Genomic DNA, 8,823 nt, shown 5'->3' with positions numbered 1-8,823 from the left:
TATTTCTTTTCTCTTCATGCTGTATTTCAACATCTGCTCAAGCTGCCACCTTCTCCTGGCTGTTGTTGTCTTTTTTTTTTTTTTTTTTTAAAGATTTATTTATTTATTATATGTAAGTACACTGTAGCTGTCTTCAGACGCTCCAGAAGAGGGCACCAGATCTCATTACGGATGGTTGTGAGCCACCATGTGGTTGCTGGGATTTGAACTCTGGACCTTTGGAAGAGCAGTCGGGTGCTCTTACCCACTGAGCCATCTCACCAGCCCCTGTTGTTGTCTTAAGAAGAGACTTTTCAGGTTGAACGTTGAGACCCGATTTTCGTACAAGTTGTAGTTCACCATAGAGGGAAGCAATGACAGAAACTCCTGCAGGAACCCAGAGGCAGGAGCTGAAGCTGAGGGCATGGAGGAGTGCTGCTTACTGGTTGCTTCTACTGACTTTCTTAGCCTTTCTTCTTACCCAGCGCAGGATGACTTCCTCAGGGGTGGTACCACCCACAGTGGGCAGAGCCTCCCACATCAACCGTTAATCAAGACAATGCCCTTCAGACTTTCCCACAGGTCAGTCTAATGGAGGTAGAGTTCCTCAGCTTAGGTTTCTTCTTCCCGGGTGTAGACAACAAGTTGGCAGCAAGATGAACACAATACTCCAACCCTGTCTCCTTGTTTTTATTCAACCTCCCCATTCTAGTCCTCAGCCTTTCTGGTGGGAGTCATGCATACTTAAGGTCTTTTGTTCTTGGGGCCAGGGGAGTGGTGCTAATCTCAGTAGGATCATCTTTCCCTTCTCTTTCCTTGTGGGTAGTTTCTTCTACATAGGAGAGTGGCTGAGCTTCGAATTTCTCTTTTTCTTACATTAATGTGCAGGTATTATGTGCATAAATTAGTTATCAAAAGTAATTATTGTATTTTAACTTAGGATATATGTAAGGATCTTCTGTTCATTCTTCTCCCACCCCACCCCCTCACCCCATCCCCCATCCCATCCCCCATCCCATCCCTCCTCATCCCATCCCCATCTCATCTCCCACCCCATCCCCCATCCCATCCCTCATCCCATCCCCACCCCACCCCCATCCCATCCCCCATCTACACCATCCCCCACCCCACCCCTCCTCATCCCATCCCCCACCCCATCCCCCATCTACACCATCCCCCACCCCACCCCTCCTCATTCCATCCCCCATCCCATCCCCCATCTACACCATCCCCCACCCCACCCCTCCTCATCCCATCCCCCATCCCATCTCCACCCCATCCCCCACCCCATCCCCCATCTACACCATCCATCCTATCTCACACCATCTGTCTTAGGGGGTTCTTGCTGTGAAGAGACACCATAACCAAAGCAACTCTTGTGAAGAACAACATTTAATTGGGGCTGGCTGACAGCTTCAGAGGTTCAGTCCATTATTATCATGGTGGGAGGCACAGCAGGGAGACATGGTGCTGGAGAAGGGGCTGAGACTTTCTATATTCTTGATCCAAAGGCACCCAGGAAGAGAGTGTCTCTCACAGGCAGCCAGAAGGGGACTCTTTCTCTTTGGGTGTATATGATATGCACACCAGATGGTGCCATCAGATCTCATTTCAGATGGTTGTGAGCCACCATGTGGTTTGCTGGGAATTGAACTCAGGACCTCTGGAAGAGCAGTCAGTGCTCTTAACCACTGAGCCATCTCTCCAGCCCCATTCCAATTCTTAATAGCAACCACTTGTTTCCATGCTCTCTTAAGGTTTCTGGTAGGTCCCAGCACATCTTTCAGCATCCCAGCTTTCTAGACTTTCCTTCCTAGCCCACAGGGAGTTGTGTAGGTTTTTCTATGAACAAACCCTTAGCACAGTGCTGAGCTTTTATCAATTCCTGACTTCAAAATACCGAGTCGAGGACTTAGCCTCACTTTCTGCCCACTTTGGAGCTGGCTAGATGCAGAGCTGGCTGTGCTTTGTGACAGCCTGCTGGGGTGCTGACGCGCAGCATTAGCAGAGGCCTATAATTAGGTACATTTCAGACAACGTACGTACGTAGATCCTGTTCAATGCTGAGAGCCCTCAGAACTCCTCTGTGACCAGTTCGCCTGTGTCTGCTGGCAGCAGAACCCCACCGAGGCAGCTGTGTGTCTCCACCAGGCAAGGGCTGGGACACAGAGGAAGGGGTATTCATGACACAGCTCTGCTTCTGAACCTTTCATGACATCCTCCGTGTGTGCTATTCCAGGATGGGACAAACTCTTGGTGGTGTGTTATTGATCATAGTCTGTGGCAGTCCAGTGACCCAGGAGTGAATGGTCTGAGACTAGCATGGACCGGTGGTTGCTTTTGTCTTAACTTTCAGATTTGGAAGTTCCTCCTGATGGGCTGGCTCTGCCTTCATCCATCCTGGAGTAGGGTGGCCTCATCGATTGCCTTGTCTCAAGAGATGTGGCCACAAAGCCTTGAGTCTAGCAACCATTTCTAGTATTTTATGCATATGTTTGCTTCCTTCCTTCCTTCCTCCTTTCCTTTCCTTTCCTTTCCTTCTTTTCTTTCCTTTCCTTCTTTCCTTTCCTTTCCTTTCCTTTCCTTTCCTTTCCTTTCCTTTCCTTTCCTTTCCTTTCCTTTCCTTTCCTTTCCTTTCCTTTCCTTTCCTTTCCTTTCCTTTTCTTTCTTTCTTTCTTTCTTTCTTTCTTCTTGTGGGTTTAGGAAATGACACTAAGAAATAGTGTGCCCTGAGCTTCACACTGCACCACATATAAGGCTTCATCCTGTCCCTTGGGAATTCCCAGGAAGGCATCAAGGGCAGCAGCTCCACCTCAATTTCAGTGAGAGACGCCATCAGCGACGGACAGAGATACTGAGCCTTGAACTCGGAGCCTAGTGGATGTGTGGGGAATACTTTGAAAATGATCTCCTCTCTGCTAAGGAAGTAGGGGGTCAAAAGCCACTCGATTTTAATATCTCCCTTACTTAGAAAGGTTTTATTATTTAATTTGACTTGATTTGATTTATGTGTGTTGTGCCTTCATGTATGTCTGTGCACCATGTGTGTGCAGTGCCCACCAGAAGAGGGCGTTGGGTCCCCTGGAACTGGAGTTACAGAGGGTTGTGAGCCCCATGTGAGTGCTGGGAATTGAACTGGGGTCCAATGGGAAAGCAGTCAGTGTGTTCACCATTGAGCCATCTCTCCAGTCCTGAATTTTTGTTTTCTGTGGTGAGGGATGGAGCCCAGGGTGCCCTGCTACTGAGCTGCAGCCCCATCCATATAGCTATTGTATCTGTCCCTGTAGCCCAGGCTATGGCCTTGAAATTACAGCAATCCTCCTGCCTCAGCTTCCCAGAGTGTTGGGACTTCAGGTATGGACTTCGTTCTGGCTCAGAGCCCTTTAGAGCAGCAGTGCATTTATTGTCTTCTGTCCCCCACAAAAGCCCCATGAAATTGGCGTGATATTTCAAACAGATGGTGATTCTGGAGATGCAAGGCATCTGAAAACAGCTCTGTTTTCAGACCTGTTCCAGGCCTCATGGAAAGTCAGGACCAACCCTGGTTCAGTGTGACCGACCCCCAGATTAAATGATACACTTTGGCTGTTGTAAAAGTGTGTGGTTTAGTGGTCTGTGGAATGTCCATGGTGTGTGCAGCCATTCCTCCGCTGGTCTCATGATCTATAGCCCCAGGATAAACCCCATGCCCATTCAACAATGACTTTATCTGCCTTTTATTTCTGTAGAATCATCTCTCCTAGGCATTTCATTAAAAAGTACTCAGCAAAATATTTTTAAACATTTCTATAGCATAGTGGAAATTAGTCCTTCATGCTTTTTCATGGCTGAATACTATTCCATTGAATGGACATACCCCATTCTGTAGGTTAATCATTGGCTTCTGAAAACAGAGCTGTTTTCCCCAGTGGATGCTATGACAGCACTGATTTGAGGAAGAGCATGTCAGTGGGTGAGTAGGTTCTGGATCTTTCCACGGCCTTAGGATGTTGGCAGTTGCCAAGACCTAATGGCTCTGGGGCCCAGGGTGTGGCAGGCATTTGATTCCCTGCCTCCAGACTTCAGTGCGGACTGTGTTTAGGGAACAGGGGCTTGAATGAAGCCTCCCTTCCTGAGGGCAAGTTCAGAGGCATATTCAGAATGTAGATAATCCACGCGGGAGGCAGAGGCAGGCAGATTTCTGAGTTCGAGGCCAGCCTGGTCTACAAAGTGAGTTCCAGGACAGCCAGAGCTATCAGAGAAACCCTGTCTCGAAAAACAAACAAACAAACAAACAAACAAACAGAATGTAGAATGAGTCCTGATTTAAAACCTTTTTTGCAGGGCAGTGGTGGCACGTGCCTTTAATCCCAGCACTTGGGAGACAGAGGCAGGCAGATTTTCTGAGTTCAAGTCCAGCCTGGTCTACAGAGTGAGTTCCAGGACAGCCAGGGTTACACAGAGAAACCCTGTCTCGAAAAACAAAAACAAACAAACAAAAAAACCCAAAACAAACAAAACCCAAAAAAACCAACCAAACAAAACCAACCCTTTTTTTAAGGGCTAGAGAGATGGCTCAACGGTTAAGAGCACTGGCTGCTTGCTTTGTCCTGAGTTCAATTCTCAACAACCACGTGGTGGCTCACAACCATCTGTAATGGGATCCGATGCCTTCTTCTCTAGTGTACTCATATAAATGAAATAACTAAATTAAAAAAATTTTTTTCAAAAGATTTTTTAGAATTTATTGTATGTGCGTGTGTGTGCAGCTACCCACTGGAGTCACCAGAGTGGTGTTTTAGGCAGCTGTGAGCTGCCTGATGTGGGTTCTGAAAATTTTGATAAACACATTTTGGTGGGTAGGGACATCATCTTGTGGGACAGGGGCATCAACCCCTTGCTTGGCCTTTTAGTTTTAGTTGCTGTGGTTCATTCAGGATCCACAAGCGTACCCGCAGTGGCAGAGGGGTGCATGGGTTCACCACAGGGTTCACTTTAGAGTTTTAAGATTTACTCTTTTTTTGAGACAGGGTTTCTCTGTGTAGCCCTGGCTGTCCTGGAACTCACACTGTAGACCAGCCTGGCCTCGAACTCAGAAATCCACCTACCTCTGCCTCCCAAGTGCTGGGATTAAAGGCGTGTGCCACCACTGCCCGGCTTAAGATTTACTTATTTTTTATTTTATGTGTGTGGTGGGTATATTGCCTGCATGTGTCTGTGCACCATGTACATGCAGTGCCTGTAGAGGCCAGAAGAGGGCATCAGATTCCCTGGAACTAGAGTTACAGATGGTTGTGAGCGTGAGTGGTGAGAGCCAAACCCGTTTTCTGTAAGAGCATCATGTGCTCTTAACCCCTGACACCAGGGTTTTATTTAATTACTTTTAAAGATTTATTTATTTTATGTATGTAAGTACACTGTAGCTGTACAGATGGTTGTGAGCCTTCATGGGATTAGGACCTCTGCTTGCTCCAGTCAACCCTGTCCACTCACTCCGGTCAGCCCTGCTCTGGCCCAAAGATTTATTTATTATTATATATAGGTACACTGTAGCTGTCTTTAGACACACCAGAAGAGGGAGTCAGATCTCATTATGGGTGGTTGTGAGCCACCATGTGGTTGCTGGGATTTGAACTCAGGACCTTGGGAAGAGCAGTCGTTGCTCTTACCTGCTGAGCCATCTCTCCAGCCCCAACACCAGGGTTTTTAAAACTGCAGAGTGAGTCCCTTTATCAGAGAGGCCACGGAGACCTGAAACCCGTTGTTTGGCAGGACTGACCTGCAGGTGATGTACACAAGCTTTTTTTGTTTGTGGTTTTCTTTAGTCTTTCTCTACAGAGGCCACAGGGCCCCATGCAGCCTTAATCAGTATGCTGCCAGGCTAAGGTGTTCCTTCAGAGAAGCAGAGCTGTTTAGCATCTTTATAGAGTTAACAGTGAGATGCTGACCCCCAGGGGAGTGTGTGTTTGTGTGTGTCCATTTCCTGGTATTATTCTCTCTTGCTCCTGTGTTGCTAGGTAGCTGGTCCATCTGGCAGTTGCCAAGTTGAGGATAGGAAGGGTTCATGGGGGTGATGGGCAGTTGGGTGGGGAGGGAGACTGGACAAGAATGAAGGACCCAGGCAGCTGGGAGTTCTGCACAACCACCTCATTCTGCATCCTTAGCATTGCCTGGTGGACAGCGGCGGCGCTGATGTCTGCTTCCATTTGGCTGCAGGACTCTGGACCACCTGCGGGGGCAGCCCCAGCCATGGGCCGCCAGGGGAGCTCTTTAGACCTGAGCCCTGCCTGCATCAAGAGCCCCAGCTCCGCCTCCATTCCTGCCCTGCTTTTGACCACTGCTTCATGAGAGACACCGGCAGGGAAGGGACAGAGCCATCTTGGGATGCGTGTGTGCATGCGCGTTTGTGTGCGCACGTGTGTGTGTGTGTGTGTGTGTGTGTGTGTGTGTGTGTGTTAAAACACTGCTGTTTCCAAGCTTTGGCTACTGCTCTCTGGCTGGTGACTCTTGCTCATGCCTCTCTCTCTCTCTCTCTCTCTCTCTCTCTCTCTCTCTCTCTCTCTCTCTCTCTCTCTCCCTCCCTCCCTCCCTGCAAAAATTAAATGGATAATTTCTAGCTGATACCAAGCGGTGCCCACACACCCGTGTCCTTCAGTGTTGATTGGATCTCTCTCTCTCTCTCTCTCTCTCTCTCTCTCTCTCTCTCTCCTCTCCACTCTCCTCCCCTCCCTCTGGCCCCAGTTTGTAATCTGACACAGTGCACTGCAGTGGCTGTCTCTGTCTCTCTCTTGGAGCCCGGGAGGCTGGGCACCGAGAACATCCAAGGTAGGCTGCGATTTGAGATTTAATTTTTTTTCTCTCCTAAAAATAGCTTCTGTTCCATTCACCTTTCCTCAGTGGCACCGGTGACAGGGGCTTAGCAGGGAACTCTTTGCCCGAGTGAAGTTTGCATCAGGAGGGTGCCCTTCTGCTTTGGGTGGGCAGTGGTGGCTGACCAGGACGGAGGCTGCCGCGGGTGACGCTTGGTGCGGAATGCCACCGTGCTCCTGTCGGCGTGTGGCTTGCCACCAATGGATCCTTGTCAGAGTGAAGGGAAGGGCTGCTGCCTTCTCTCACCCTACGGTGTCAGCGATGGCGATGACGGTGGCGCTGTGGCTCTCCCGGTCTTCTCGGACCCCCAGCCTCCCAGAAAAGCCCCTCTGGGCAAAGTTTGGCACCTTGCTTCTAGGCAGAGCCTTTCCAGAGGGCAGAAGCTGGGTCTTGGTTTCAAACAGAGCGCTTGGGGCCTGGGGAGGACTTCGTAGAAAACGGCGCAGGGGGGAGGGGAGGGCTCAAAGCATCCCAGTCGGCCCCGCCATCCGCTGCCCACGCCGACTGAAATGTGCAATGTGAATTTGTCAAGTGGTGTCCCAGAGAGTGGCTGCAATGGTTCATTTGTGGAGTCAGATGTTCTCGGCACAGTATATGTACGTGTGTGTGTGTGTGTGTGTGTGTGTGTGTGTGTGTGTGTGTGTGTTTGCTCGCGCGCGCGCACCGGGGCCTTTGGCTAGTGCAGACTTTCCCTTCCACCTGGAAAGGCAATGTTTGCAGGTTGCCCGGATGACCTGCCTGGACAGCGCCAGAGGAAGGCGATGACTGGGTGGGACCTCCGAGGGAGCAGTTTCTTTCTGACCCCAGGGAGAGCGAACTGGCTGTTCCCTGAGCTAACTGCGAGCTAATGAGGAGGAAAGGAAGAGAAAAGAGAGAGTGGAGGAAGGGAGAGAGGGACAGAGGAAAGGAAGAAAGAAAGGAGGTAAAGGAGGGAGGGGAGGAAGGAGAGGGGAAGGAGGGAGAGGAGGAGGGGGGAGGAGGGAGGAGGAGGGAGGGGAGGAGAGAGGGGAGGAAGTAGTAAGTACATTTCCAGCTTTCTACTGGGTGCAGGGAGGCAGGTCCGCTATGGGTTGGAAGTGAACTTGAAGCTCCCCTCTGTAAGTCTCTGTGTGTTATAGATCCTGAGAGTATGGGTGGCCGAGGAGTGGGGTGGGCGTGGGGGGTAGATGGGAAGGTCCTGCCTCAGGACAGACCCTTCTGAAGGACCCTGAAGAAGATGTGGGCCAGCAGACAGCTCATGTCAGGGAGAGGGTAATGTCACAGATAGAGCTGCCAAGTAGGGAGAGAGCGTGGTGCTGGATGTGGGAGAGTGTGGAAGAGGAGGCGGTACCCAGGGCCTCTGTGGCAGGCTGTGGAGAGATTTCTTCTCTGTCCACTTTGGAGCTTGGAGGCAAGAACTGGGGGTATCTCAAACGAGCCCAGATGTGGAATGTGACTAGCCTGGGACCTCTGAAAACTGCCTCATGCCCCCATTTCTCCCAGTCTTGCTGGAGTCCTCCAACCCCAAACTGGCTTCTTTCTCAATGGCTGCTGCCACCCCCACCCACCCACCCCCTCCCAACATGTGTGGCTCTGTTGCATGGATTCTGAGGCCAGGACTTCCAAGGTATAGACAGGGTGGCTCTTTAGGGGTGTGGCGTGACAGAGGCAGGGGACTTAGGACCAAATGATTGCCAAATAGCTCTGTACCAGGGCACAAAACTCAACCCTTCCAGTAATCCAAGATGGTGGGGGCAGCTGATCCTTTGTCCTCTGCCCTCTCTATTAGCATGAGGAAAGATTGGGGGATGAAAGCTACCAGGTGCTTCCCCAGTGGGCAATGGCCATCCTGGGCTCACAAGCCTGTCTATGAAAACACACTAGGCTTCCTGACAGGTGCCCTGCAGGGACTGTATCACTCCATGGATCAGGGATGTGATTCAGGGAGGGGCCGAGCATCTATTTTTCTAAGAGTTCCCAGAGCTGGTGCTTCTTCTTGGGACCCCATGTGAGCAC

General features: G+C 50.3%; 1 protein-coding gene across 6 annotated transcripts in view; it reads left to right on the top strand.

Annotated features, from left to right (window-relative positions):
• Nucleotides 1-6,579: 6,579 nt before the first annotated feature.
• The window catches only part of Rimbp2 (RIMS binding protein 2), a 192,179-nt gene continuing 189,935 nt past the window's right edge, over nucleotides 6,580-8,823 (top strand). For all 6 annotated transcript variants that reach the window (XM_029478015.2, XM_029478008.2, XM_021163023.2 and 3 more), the window contains exon 1: nucleotides 6,580-6,783. The gene's annotated coding sequence lies outside the window, so the exon portion shown is untranslated. The remainder of the gene's footprint in view (nucleotides 6,784-8,823) is intronic.

This window comes from Mus caroli, unplaced genomic scaffold (assembly GCF_978045245.1).
Source record: "Mus caroli unplaced genomic scaffold, Mus_caroli_1 scaffold_4, whole genome shotgun sequence".
Taxonomy (NCBI): Eukaryota; Metazoa; Chordata; class Mammalia; order Rodentia; family Muridae; genus Mus; species Mus caroli.
The sequence above is the reverse complement of the archived record's forward strand: the minus strand, read 5'-3'. Positions and strand labels throughout refer to the sequence as shown.